Source organism: Pseudonaja textilis, chromosome Z (genome assembly GCF_049901715.1).
Source record: "Pseudonaja textilis isolate UNSWEBS1 chromosome Z, rPseTex1.2, whole genome shotgun sequence".
Taxonomy (NCBI): Eukaryota; Metazoa; Chordata; class Lepidosauria; order Squamata; family Elapidae; genus Pseudonaja; species Pseudonaja textilis.
In genome coordinates, this window is record NC_142008.1 from 133,176,823 (window position 1) to 133,188,947 (window position 12,125).

Below are 12,125 nucleotides of genomic sequence, written 5' to 3' on the forward strand. Positions count from 1 at the left end.
GAAAAAAAAGACTTAAAACTTGGTGGTTTGATGGGATAATTAAAGAGGGAATTACTTGAAAAGTTAAACAAAGAAAAAGGAAATAGCGAAAAGGGGAGTTACAAAAGAAACTTCAAAAGAGGGAGGGGGATAAAACTGGAATAAGAAATGGAAATAAATAATAAAGGAAAAAAGGAGGATTAAAGAAAGAACCAGAAAGGGAGGGGAAGCGGAAAGTGAACAAAAATGAAAAGAAACTGCACAATTAGGAGACCTAGAGATAAGGGCTAGATGAGGAATAGGAAAGGGGATTCTGCAAGGTTATATGTTATGGTATACAAGAATATAGACTTTAAAATTGAAAAGACTGGAACTGATTTTTTTTGGGGGGGGTTGGTTTCTTTTTTAAGGATTATGGCTAAATCACATATAGCTCTAACTGGAATAATTGTGGAAATGGGAATTTATGATAAGAATGGTAAGTGTAAAGAAGAATAAAGTTAAAATGAATTATAAGGATTATAATAGGAAGATTGATATCAGTTTCTATAATTAATTGAATAGACTAATACTTCTGAAACAATGATTTAGAACAGGGGTCTCCAACCTTGGCAACTTTAAGACTTGTGGACTTCAACTCCCAGAATTCCTCAGCCAGCCCCGATTTACAATGCAATTGAGGAAAAAAATACCATGTGGAATCTGACTATATATATATATATATTTGTTTTCTGAGGTTCTCGTATTTGTATGTGGATCTTTGGTTGTTCGGGTTTTCTCCCGCGTAAGATTCGAAGTATCTAGGCAACGTTTAGATGAAGTCTCATTCATCATCTTCAGGCTTCTGTCTCCGGCTCTGTGCTTCTCAGAGTAATGGAGATTGCAGCTGCTTCCTCCTTTTAACTGCCAGTGGGGGTGGGACTTGATTGGGTGGGGGCTTGGCTGTGTTCTGATTGGGTGGGGGTGTGTTCTCATTGGTAGGGGGTTTGGCTGTGTTCTGATTGGTTGGGGGGTTAGCCGTGTTCTGATTGGTTGGAGGCGTGTTCTGTTCAGGTGGGGGCTTGGTTGTGCTCAGGTTAGTCTTAGTTGCTGGGGGATTTGTGCTGGTGAGCTGTGATCTTGCTGTTTGGCTTCGAATTCGTGGTCGTGCTGCATCTTCATAGTGGGTGTCGGTTTGCTTCATGTATGGCTCGGAGTGGTTTGAAGTGGGTAGTGATGCAGCTGCAGTGCAGCTTCTGGTCCATGGTCGTGTCTCATCTTCTGAGTGGGTGTGAGTCTGTTTTCTACATGGAAGTGTGGTGGTGGCATCTTGTGTGGCTTTCATGGGTGTGGGTCTGGTGTCCTTCTTCATGTTATGTACTCATCTGTTCATGAGGGCGGGTTTCCAAATGGCTGGAAGGCGGGAGGTGTCATCTCGTTTGTTCATGCTGTGTGGGCGTTTTTCTATCTCTATGGCTTTTCTGATTATTCTGCTGTTGAAGTGTTCGGTTTTGGCGATGGTTCTGGTATTTTTAAAATCAATTTCATGTCCTGTGGCTTTGAGGTGTTGGACCAGGGAAGAGGTTGTTTCTTCTTTTTTGATTGAGTTCTTATGTTCTTCAATGCGTGCACTTATTCTTCTGTTAGTTTGTCCAATGTATGTGGTAGGGCAGGCAGTGCAGGGGATTTCGTATACTCCTTGGTTTTCTAATTCGATTTTGTCTTTGGGGTTTCTTAGGATGGTGGATATTTTTCTGTTTGTGCAGAATGCTGTTTTGATGTTGTGTTTTTGGAGGATTTTGCTAATTTTGTCTGTAGTGCCTTTTATATATGGGAGGAGAGCTTTGCCGTTTTCTTGTTCTCTGTCTTGGATTTTGGTTGGGGTTTCTTTTTGGATTAGGTGGGTAATCTTCTTTCTTTGGAATCCATTGGCTGTAAGTACGTTGGTGAGAGTGTGTAGTTCGTTTTTTGGTGTTGTTCATCGGCTAAGCATTTTGTTCTGGAGATGAGTGTCTTGGCTACGGAATTGATCTGTGCTGGGTGGTGGTGTGAGAGTGCATGTAGATAGCGGTTTGTATGTGTTTTCTTCTGGTAGATGGTGTGTCCTAGGGAGCCATTGGATCTTTTGTATACCAAGACATCTAGGAAAGGAAGTTGATTGTTGGCTTCTGTTTCCATGGTGAATTGTATTTTGGGGTGTAGGCTGTTGAGGTGTGTGAGGAAGTTGTTCAATTTTTTTTCTTTCCCGTGTGGCCAGATTATGAAGGTGTCATCTACGTATCTGAGCCAGAGTTTGGGTTTGTGGTCGTATTTTTCTAGAGCTTGTGTTTCAAAGTGTTCCATGTAGAGGTTAGCGATGACAGGTGAGAGGGTGATCCCATGGGTGCTCCTTCTATTTGTTTGTATTTTTGTTCATTGTAGGTGAAGTATGTATTGGATAGGCAGTGGTTGGTCAGATCTAGGATGTGCTTGGGGGTTGTATTTGTTTCGGATGGCTGTCAAGGCTTCTTTTATTGGCACTTGGGTGAAGAGGGATATGACATCGAAGCTTACTAGTAGGTCGTTAGGTTGTAAGTTTTGTTTCTTTATGATCTCGATGAACTGGAATGAGTTTCTTACGTGTGAGTTGATGGATTCTGCATAGGGTTGTAGTTGTTTGGCAAGAAATTTGGCCAGGTTTTGTAGAGGTGAGCCTATGGAGCTGACTATTGGTCTGAGTGGGGTTCCTTCTTTGTGTATCTTGGGGAGACCATAAAGCTTGGGACATCTGGATGATTTCTCTCTGGGTATGATTCGTTGCTGGATTTCTTCACTGATGGGGAGGCTTTTATTTTGGATTTGGTAGTTTTTTCTAGGTAGGTGGTGGGGTCTGTCTTTAGGGGTTTGTATGCGGGGTCTTGGAGTAGGTTGGTTAACTTGGTTTGGTAGTCAGATGTGTTCATAACCACTGTCGCATTGCCCTTGTCTGCTGGTAGGATTATTATGCTGGTGTCTTCTTTCAGGTTAAGTAGTGCAGTTTGTTCTTCTTTGGATAAGTTGCTTTTGGGTGGTTTGCTAGTGCAGAGGATGTTGGTGATTTCAAGTCTGATTTTGTTAGCATCATCAGGGTTGGTTCTGGTCAGGCTGGTTTCAACTCCGCATATGATGGTTTCTGTGGGGATGTGTTTGGGAGCGACAGCAAAGTTGAATCCTTTTGAAAGGACCTTGGTTTCAGCTTCAGTGAGGATCTTGTCTGAGATGTTGTGCACTGTTTGTTTCATGTGTGGCTGTGGGGGGAGGAGTTGGTTTCTGGCGTTGTTGTAGTTTCCTGAGTTTGTTGGTGTGTGTGTCTGTCTTGAGGGTGGTCTGTGTTTCGGCTCTCCAGACAGCGAGTTGTTTGGATTTGTCCCAAAGTAGGGGTGAATCTTGTTGCTGAGTCTGAGGTGGAGTGTGAGGAGATTTTTGTTGATTTGGTCTAGGAGAAACCTTTTTGTGTGAAGTTCATTTCTAATTAGGGCCAGTTCTGTTCTTTTTAGGATGCGTTTGGTGGCTGCTGTGTTGGTGTGGAATTTCAATTGGAAGCTTGTGGGAATTAAATTTTGATCTCGGCAGTTGCATAGGAATGCAAGGTCACATAAAATGGAGGCTCTTTGGACTTCAAGTTTTCATAAGTCCTGGTCAGATGGTGGGTTTCCTCCCGTAGAGGTGCAATATTTGTTTTCTGAGGTTCTCGGTATTTGTATGTGGATCTTTGGTTGTTCGGGTTTTCTCCCGCGTAAGATTAAGTATCTAGGCAACGTTTCGATGAAGTCTCATTCATCATCTTCAGGCTTCTGTCTTCGGCTCTGTGCTTCTCAGAGTGATGTGAGATTGCAGCTGCTTCTTCCTTTTAACTGCTAGTGGGGGTGGGACTTGATTGGGTGGGGGCTTGGCTGTGTTCTGATTGGGTGGGGGTGTGTTCTCATTGGTAGGGGGTTTGGCTGTGTTCTGATTGGTTGGGGGTTGGCCGTGTTCTGATTGGCTGGAGGCGTGTTCTGTTCAGGTGGGGGCTTGGTTGTGCTCAGGTTAGTCTTAGTTGCTGGGGATTTGAGTTGGTGAGCTGTGATCTTGCTGTTTGGCTTCGAGTTCGTGGTCATGCTGCATCTTCATGGTGGGTGTCGGTTTGCTTCATGTATGGCTCGGAGTGGTTTGAAGTGGGTAGTTATGCAGCTGCAGTGCGGCTTCTGGTCTGTGGTCGTGTCTCATCTTCTGAGTGGGTGTGAGTCTGTTTTCTACATGGAAGTGTGGTGGTGGCATCTTGTGTGGCTCTCATGGGTGTGGGTCTGGTATCATTCTTCATGTTAGGTACTCGTCTGTTCATGAGGGCGGGTTTCCAAATGGCTGGAAGGCGGGAGGTGTCATCTCGTTTGTTCATGCTGTGTGGGCGTTTTTCTATCTCTATGGCTTCTCTGATTATTCTGCTGTTGAAGTGTTCGGTTTTGGCGATAGTTCTGGTATTTTTAAAGTCAATCTCATGTCCTGTGGCTTTGAGGTGTTGGACCAGGGAAGAGGTCGTTTCTTCTTTTTTGATTGAGTTCTTATGTTCTTCAATGCGTGCACTTATTCTTCTGTTAGTTTGTCCAATGTATGTGGTGGGGCAGCAGTGCAGGGGATTTCGTATACTCCTTGGTTTTCTAATTCGATTTTGTCTTTGGGGTTTCTTAGGATGGTGGATATTTTTCTGTTTGTGCAGAATGCTGTTTTAATGTTGTGTTTTTGGAGGATCTTGCTGATTTTGTCTGTAGTGCCTTTTATATATAGGAGGAGGGCTTTGCCGTTTTCTTGTTCTCTGTCTTGGATTTTGGTTGGGGTTTCTTTTTGGATTAGGTGGGTAATCTTCTTTCTTTGGAATCCATTGGCTGTAAGTACGTTGGTGAGAGTGTGTAGTTCGGTTTTTTGGTGTTGTTCATCGGCTAAGCATTTTGTTCTGGAGATGAGTGTCTCGGCTACGGAATTGATCTGTGCTGGGTGGTGGTGTGAGAGTGCATGTAGATAGCGGTTTGTATGTGTTTTCTTCTGGTAGATGGTGTGTCCTAGGGAGCCATTGGATCTTTTGTATACCAAGACATCTAGGAAGGGAAGTTGATTGTTGGCTACCAGAAGAAAACACATACAAACCGCTATCTACATGCACTCTGAAATAATTAAAAAGTAATTATATTATGGTAAATTTTTATTATAAATTAAAGGGGAGTAAACTGAGGAATGTATAAGGTAAAAGGGTGGTACACTCGAATTAATAATTAAAGGGGGTAAAAATTTTCTTGAATTATTAGAACTGTGATGAAATTAATTGAATACTGAATGAAATATAAATATGTAATAATATTGCAAATGTGACAGATAAAAATACATAAGTATAATAAATATAGAAATGAAATAAGAATTTTAGATACCATTTTAAAATAAGATATGAAAATATTTAAAGAAAAATGAAATAAGCTATGATATGAATTGGAAATGAATATAATAATTGTGATGAATATATATGATATGAAACTGATTAGGATAAAAGAATATGCAATCAAGACCATGTTTGTATTGAAATGTAAAAACCTGGAACCACACTGTTCCCCAAGAGTTGTTTTTAAAATATATAGAATAAAAAACTTATTTATACAAAAAAAGTGTGAAAAACTGTCATTGGTCAGTTTTTTCATTTCATGCCATTGTAATTTTGAGAAGTCACTACATAAGTTGATGTAAGTCAATGTAAGTCGACAGTTACCTGTACTAGAAAACCTTATGTTTTTTCATTGATGCTAATCTGCTATATGGGGAAATATAGAATCCTCCATTTCAACTGAGAGCTCTTATCTGCTCACTCTCCAGTGATAAAGATCACAAGAGGATGACCCAGGACTGATGCTATTCTTATAAAAGGCACTAAAGCAGGAAAATTGCACTAGAAAAAGGTGCATGTTAGAAATAAGAAACATTTTTCAGTTTTGGGGGGGACTTCCAGTTTGAGCTTCTTCGGCGACAGACCGAAACCTTGTCTCTTCAAGGCTTCGATCTGTGCTCGCTGCTGGAGCGCCCTGAGGTGGTGAAGAGGGGGGAGACTGCCTACAGGGTTGAGGAGAGCCGCATCTCTCCTCCCCAGCTTAAAGTATAAATATAATGATTTGAATTGAGATGAGATAATTAAAACAAAGTTGAGAAAATTAAAAGAGGGGAAAAACTATGTAGAAAATATAAAATGGTAATAAGATATGGAATAGAATATAAAAATGAGCATGAAATTGAGTTTTGTATCTATATGAAAAAGTGATAACCTGGGACCATGCTATTTTCAAAAAAGATGTTTTATTTGTATTTTGTTTCTGTGAAAACCCAAATAAAATTTTCAAGAAAAAAAAGAAGCATTTTTCAGTTTTTGTTTTATATCTGATTTATTTTAGGCATAAGTGACATGAGATACATTAAAATTTTTGTTTTAGGGAAGGGAAGGTCTCGAAGTTGAGCTCAACCTCAGGAGTGGAGTGGACTTTATTGTCACTTTAAATGTACACTAATCAGCATACATTAAAATAGTCTTCATTGGCTTGTTTTTTTCTGCTACAGAGCGACTAAACTGAATCCAATCAGTAGCCTTTAATTGATGATAAAAAGCAGTCTAGACAAGCAGCCTACAGTCGATAGAAAAGAATAGGAGGCAGGATATAGTGAAAGCAAAAAGTATTTCAATCCTGCCCTGTATGTTTTGTGGTTTTACAGTGCCACCTAATGGCCATATTAGTTCATGGGATCATTTCATGATAACTGTGGTGATTCCCTGACAGCCTTCTGATCTAATGAGGGGAGTCCAGTGTTGTTACCTGCTGAGGCCATCTAATTTTAAGTTACAGATAGCTTTTCCCAGCATTTCATGGAGATAGACCAAAAAATCTGCCAACATGATTGATTTAATCAGTTTAGTGTAAGTAGACTGATATGAAATGGCCATTAAAAAAACCCAAACAGCTCTGGTCATAATGATGCAGAAACATTCTCAGTGGTGGTATGCTACCGGTTCGGCCAAACAGGTAGTGAAAAAAATAAAAAGCCTCCAACTATCAGTTGAGAGGAGGGAAAAAAGCACAATCAGCTGAGAAGAGAAAGAAAAGCACAGGAACGGCCCCCCTACCCACCCCTCTGCTTTCTCTTCTTCATCCTCTCAGCTGATTGGCGCTGCAGGCCTCAGCTGGTGTGGGGAAAGCTGCGCGGGTGCGTTAGATGCGCGTGCACTTGCGATCACCGAACTGATAGTGGAACAGGTAGAATATTCTTGGGTCAGTCGGCCCTAGCTATGAGGCTGCCCTTTGACAAGCCATGATCTTTATTCTGGAGAGGGAAGAGATAATGGACCTCCTCTAGGCCTATTACAGCAGTGAGTTCTATTCTCTCAAAGGGAAGGTTGACAAGGCGGCTATAGCTATCACGGATTGAAAAATCCAAGATCTTATGGACTTACACCAGTTCCTTCATCTTTGGTCTCCCATGGTCCTCTGAAGCAAGTGTAAGAAAGATCTTCGGGGGTATGTTTGACCTTCTGATCTTTCAGAGGACCTCAATGACAAGACTGTGGTAGTATCACAGAAATGGACAGGACCGGTGTCCCAAGTGTTTTGTTTTTTTTCCAAAAGACAACTGGAGTTCTTGGTTTTTTTGCTTTGGAAATGTTTCACTTCTCATCCAAAAGGTCTTGATGACTGAGAACTTCCATAGATTTTAGACAGAGCTGATGTTTTCTGCCCCATTTTTCTTTGCGTTTATGTAGTATGGCGGCAGAAGGCATTTAGGGAAAAATTACTTTAATTCTCATTCTTAAATCCCCACTTTGCGGGGAATAAAGCCAAAAATTGTAGCCCAGCCCTTCAATCACAGATTTGTGTATTTCAGCAGATGTGAGACATTGCAGGGAAGTGACAGACACGAAGAGTTTAAAAACCACAGATGTTAAGTAATTTTAAAGCATCCGGAGGAATTGAGCCTGTTAGCAGCAATCCAGCCCAAATGGGGAAAACTCTGGGGAAATCATTTAAAATATTCCAAGAAGCTGCAGTTTAAATAACTATTAATGAGGGTGAAAATATCCTCGGATAATTATTTAACCCCATTTCCCTCCAAAACTCCTCCCCAAACTAACATTAAAGATATCTTACTGAAATCTGTATACTGACTTCCTTCATTTGCCCAGTGTGACACTGTTACTCTTAAAAAAATTCTTAAGAATTTCCCAGCCACATTTATAGTTAAGAGAACTTTGAGCCATTTGAAATACTTTTTCCCAGATTTCTCTTCATCTGAGTTGAGTTGCAGCTCATGAAATAAGTTAACCCTCTCCTGCAACTTCTGAAGGATGTGCGAGAGCACATCCCATTCTAATGTGGCCTCCACATCCTCTGAAAATCATGGGAACAGGAATGCTTTCAGGAATAGTTGACGTGGGTGAACATTCGTATGTCACTCAGAATATTGTGATCTTTGACGTGTCATAGGTTCCCCTTCACTGTTCTGTAAACATATGCACGAAAGACAGGTCATTGTACTGTCCAGCCTTGACAACTTATGTGCAAGGCAGAATAGTGTAATATTCACATTTAACCACCTGTGAGCTATTCTTTGCAGAAAATTGGGTGGGCCATCTTCAGTTCCAAGATGTTGCATTACACCCATGATGACAAACCTATGGCACACGTACCGCTAGTGGCACACAGATCCATCTCTCTGGGCATGCCAGACATTGGCCATTGCTGTTCTGGGTCAGCTGGTCTTTGTGTGTGTGGGAGTGCCGGAAATTAGAAGACCAGGTGGCCAGTGTGCATGCGCATGACTGAAACTGGAAGCTCAGCTTTCTGGCATATGAATGTGCACTGGAGAGCTGCTCTTCCGGTTTCTGGTGTTCCCATGTGAGTGCCAGGGAGTTGCTCTTTTGATTTTTGGTGCTCCCCACCCTCCCATGCACGTGCACATTCCCATTTTGGTACTTGGTGCCAAAGTTTCACCAAAACTGCCTTACACCATCCTTAAGCAGTGGGAACTGCACTTTTCTTTAAAAAGTAACTTTTTTGCAGTCTCAATCTCTTCTTTTCCCCATGTGTCCCAGTGTTTATTCTAAAATAGTGCCCAATGAAAACACCCGTGCCCGAGCACTTGTACTTTTACTGGGCTGCTACTTCTTTTCCTTTCTTTTGGACTGTCCACTTCTTAAGGAAAAATGTCTTCCTTTGTTTGGCTGCTGTATCGATTGTTGGTGGCTGCAGAACTCCAAAACACCTGTCTCATGAAGCTTTTTGGCAATTCTGTGGTATTGACACTGGAAAGACTGGTTCAAAAGGGGAAGCAGTAGCATAGGTGCCTGCAATTTTGCTAAGCAGTCTGCTCTTCCATGCAGAATAAAACTAGCTTATGAAGAGTTGTATCCTTGAATCATGGCCTATCGCTTTATTTCCAATGCTGGTCAGAAAAACATCTCACTACCTCAGAATTACAGGGTTCTATGTGTGTCGCGACCTTTTTTCGGGAAATGAGCCTTAAAACATTTGAAAAATTGTACTGGTTACCACATTGTACATAGATGGGAAAATTTTGGTATGCGAGTTTATCAGCAAATAGTGCATGCAAGAAAAAAAATGAGGCCAATGATGACTCATCTCGGAGTCATACTGGAGGTTCCAAATATCAGATAGAACCTTGTCGCACTAAGTTACACCATAAAAATGAGAATTATGAAGTTTTTTTTTTTAAAAAGCATTGAATTCAACTTGATATTAACTTGAATTTGTTTTTGTGACCATAAAATGCTTGTAAATTACTATTTGAAGGTTCAGCATTAAATGTAAGAATGTAAATGCATGTCTTAATACCGAGAATTACTAACCCGTTTTGCATAACAGTTTCTTCAAAATGGTGCAGTAATAGTCATTATTGACTTTAGGTATCCATTTGAGCATACTTTCTATGTCATCTTGTTTTGTTTTGGATAGTGTGTGTACTTGTAACTCTGTCTTAGGCACAGGCAATGTAACAGATGTGGCAGGTGATGTTGAGGAGCAGGTTTCCCGCAAACACTCCTCATCTTCTTTTCAAAGGCATGGATGGTGACTATGGTCCAACTTTCCACAGTGAAGATTGTCTTGAACCTTACTGTTGAATGGGTCTGGATGAATTTTACTTGTGAAACTTTAGCATATGGCACATTACTGTACTGAAACTGCTTTGAACACATGGAGTAATTTTTAAATTGTGCGTGTTTCATCCTGATGATTTTAAATGGCTGGCATCGCTTGGCTTTTTTCAGCAATCTTAGGAAAGAAACTGGTGAAAAGAATTCTATTGGTAGCATATCACTTCAATTATGCTATGCATATTATCCAAGTCTTGAATGCAAGAGTGGCCTGGTACAGAAAACTTCATTTCAATCCTTTCAATGTTCGAGTGATTCTGAAGAAAATCTGTTATTGAAAAAGACATGTGTGAGTTCCTATTTTGTGGAATGCAGCTGTCACTCCATAATGTTAGACGCACTGCAGGTGGTTGATCTTGCACTACATTTTTCCAAAATTTGTACCATGGCACTAGCTATATCATTTCCAGCACATCCTCCCATTAATTCAGTCTAAATGGTACAGTACCCTTGTCCTGTATGTGATGTGCGAGCAGTCATATTGTACAAGTTAAGTTTATGCTTGTAAAAAAACTGCTTCTACCAGATTTTGGCAAAGTTATGACATTCTCCATGCCAAAATAGCCTAGTTTTGTCTCCTCTTTCTTCCTGTCTATGATCTCTCATTAAATTCTTCTCTTGGATTTACGAATCATGTTTCTTTTGCAGCATCTCTTCTACCTGCCCAATTGAAGAGGCAATTTTATGTTCCTTGCAAAGGTCACAGCAATCTTTTTTGGTACGTGGAATGCCAGGTTAAATTCATTGTTGAATACAGTTTGATAGTAAGAGAGTTTGACTCACTCGTTTTCAATTAAAAGTTCCATATCCAATTGGTCATCTTCAGTTTCTGGAACATACTCGGATCCACTTGGTTCATATAAGTCTGAACTTGCTTCCGTATCATGGAAAAGAGACATTATTTCAGTATTCACGTGTCCAGAAATGGAGGCAACACTAGGTGCTGCAGGCTCCATCCTTGCTCCATCACGTGGGAGCAGCCAAGCACGACAATTGGCTGTTGCAAATAGAACCCTGTAGTTCTGAGTTTTCATGCAATAGTGTAGATAGAACCTTGTAATTTTGCTATTTGTGGTGAATCTATTTAGAAATTTTACAAAATAAGTTATTTAAAAATAAGTCATGGTAGATTCTTGTCACACTCTTAACTCATCTTTGTCAGAAATGTTAGATAGAACCCTGTAATTCTGAAGTAGCAATCTGACAAAATGTTAAAACCAAAGAGCCATTTTGTTCATCTGTGATAATAGAGGGTTAATAGAGGGTTTTGAACAGTAACAATTCCAAGGTAATAACTAACACTTTCTGTATAGTATTTAGAAATTGTGCATTTCTCCAGCTTTTCCACAATACTTAAGGGTCCTCATCCATAAAACAAAACCTGAAACTACTTCCTCAACAGAAGCCAAGGGAAAGAGTTATGTAAAATTTAAATTGGATGTATCCTTAAGAATTTTACAAATGAACAACAATGGTTATTACACTGTATTACAGCATAAGTGTGGGCACGATAGCTCAGCAGTTGAAGACGCCAAACTTGTCAGCTAAAAAACTGAACCTGAGTTCGAGACCCAAGCACTGCACAACTGAGTGAGCTCCTGTTACTTGCTCCAGCTCCTGCTCACCTAGCAGTTTGAAAGCAGGCGAATGCAAGCGGACAAATAGATACCACTTTGATGGGAAGGTAACAGCATTCTGTGTGCCTAAGCATGTACTGTAGTTCTGCCGGCCACATAGCCATGGAAGTGTCTTCTGGCAATGCTGATTGCCTCAGCTAAACACTGAGATGAGCACAGCCCCCTATATAGTCAGACACAACTGGATAGGGGAAACCTTGCCTTTACTTTTTCAATTGAACTAAGTAAATTATTTTGATATATTGGTTTTATGTTTCACATTGTTACTTTCCCTTTTAGACTGAAACTAAACAGTATGGATTAAATATCTAATAACTGATTTAAATATTTCCCAATATTTAAAA